Here is a 2,166-nt window from a genome sequence, read left to right as displayed (position 1 = left end):
CCTGAGCAGAGGGGGGGTTTATGTGGGACTTCAGAATAAAGACCTAATAAAGTAATAGAAATAGTTTGTCTGTGTGTATACATAGGCTTGACAAAATAAGTTGGTCCCTCAGAATATTCTGACAGTCTCTGAGGCCCCAGCTGATATGAAGGGCCTGTTGTGATGAGCTGTATTTGCCTTTATGTACAATTATTACCTTGGAACACTTTTTAATTAAAGGCTTTGGATGAAAGAGAGAGGAAGAGGTACAGTATAGCAGTGAGCAAGGCCAGTGTTGAGTTAGCACAGCTTTAATTTTTATGCAGATCTTATTATTTTTTTAAATTATGAATAGAGATAGGGATGAAGGAAATTTGACAAGGGAAGAAGGGAAAATATAACCACGTAAGGTGGCAAGCTTAGGTTTCTGCTTTATACTTGAAAGCAGATATAAAATTTCTCATGTGGTAGAGAATTCTAGTTTAAGTTTTGAAAAATGAAACATGTCCTTAAAATCTGTTTAATTCTTTTGGGTAACAATGTCAAGCATTTTGGTTTATATAACTGTGTGGTAGCCGTGATGTTTTAATCAGATCTTGAATGTTTTTTAACTTGTCATTTAAGCCTTTCATAGTTTGTAGATGTCAAATTTTATTTTTTTTTTACCTATTAATGGAGTGATATCTGGACTATAATTTAATTATAATTTATGTAATTGTTTTTCCTCTTTTGCTAGGAAACACTGCATTACATGACTGTGCAGAATCTGGAAGTTTAGAGATCATGAAGATGCTTCTCAAGTATTGTGCAAAGATGGAAAAGGATGGCTATGGAATGACTCCTCTTCTGTCAGCCAGTGTGACAGGCCACACAAATATTGTGGACTTCCTGACCCAACATGAACAGACTAGTAAGATAGAATGCATAAATGCTCTGGAACTTCTAGGAGCAACATTTGTGGACAAAAAGAGAGATCTGCTTGGTGCTTTGAAATACTGGAAGCAAGCTATGGAAATGCGATACAATGATAGGATTAGTATCCTGAACAGACCTGTACCACAAACACTAATTATGGCCTATGATTATGCTAAAGAAGTAAACAGCTTAGAAGAGCTAGAAAATCTTATTGCAGATCCTGATGAGATGAGAATGCAAGCACTATTAATTAGAGAACGTATTCTTGGTCCTTCTCACCCAGATACATCCTACTATATTAGGTACAGAGGTGCTGTCTATGCAGACTCTGGAAACTTTAAACGATGCATCAACTTATGGAAATATGCTTTGGACATGCAGCAGAGCAATCTAGATCCACTGAGCCCTATGACAGCCAGCAGTTTACTATCATTTGCTGAACTCTTCTCCTTCATGCTGCAGGACAAGGCAAAAGGCCTGCTAGGCGCTACTGTCACATTTGATGATCTAATGGGTATACTATGCAAAAGTGTTCTCGAAATAGAGCGGGCCGTGAAACAAATCCAGTGTCCTCCTGATCCAATACAGCTAAACAAAGCACTTTAGATCATTTTGCATTTAATTTGCTTGTTGGAAAAAGTACCTTGCGCCTCAGAACAGGAGCATTTTAAGAAACAGACTATATATAAGTTTCTTAAGCTTCAGCCTAGAGGGAAGAATAACTTCAGTCCACTTCACCTTGCTGTTGACAAGAATACTACATGTGTGGGTCGCTACCCAGTTTGTAAATTCCCCTCTCTACAAGTTACTGTTATCTTGGTGGAATGTGGTGCTAATATAAATGTCAGAGACTCTGATAACAACAGTCCTTTACATATTGCTGCACTGAACAACCATCCAGGCATCATGAATTTTCTTATCCAGTCAGGTTCACACTTTGATGCCACAAACTTGCATAAACAAACTGGATCCCCTCCCTTGACCAGCTGATGACAAACCCAGGAATGCAAAAGCACAAAAGTATCTGAAATTAGTAATCAGGATCCAAGACTGAAAAGAAATCTTCAAGAAAAGCCAGAGGGTAAAAAGGATGAGGTAAAAGAAAAGAGGAGTAATACAGAGAAAAAAAAAAAAAAAAAGCCAAATAGGAACATAAAATATGCATTGGTGCCTGTGATTGTTCTTTCCTAGGTGTAGGACTTGGCACTTCCCCTTGTTGAACTGCATGAGGTCCCTGTCAGCCCATGGTTACTGCCTGGTGCGGTCTCTCTG

General features: G+C 38.4%; 1 pseudogene; it reads left to right on the top strand.

Moving 5' to 3' along the window:
• The first annotated feature begins 790 nt into the window (after positions 1–790).
• Positions 791–1,884, top strand: LOC141726813 (protein fem-1 homolog C-like; annotated as a pseudogene).
• Positions 1,885–2,166: the final 282 nt, after the last annotated feature.

This window comes from Zonotrichia albicollis, chromosome W, assembly GCF_047830755.1.
Source record: "Zonotrichia albicollis isolate bZonAlb1 chromosome W, bZonAlb1.hap1, whole genome shotgun sequence".
Taxonomy (NCBI): domain Eukaryota; kingdom Metazoa; phylum Chordata; class Aves; order Passeriformes; family Passerellidae; genus Zonotrichia; species Zonotrichia albicollis.
This window is presented reverse-complemented; position numbering and strand designations above follow the sequence as displayed.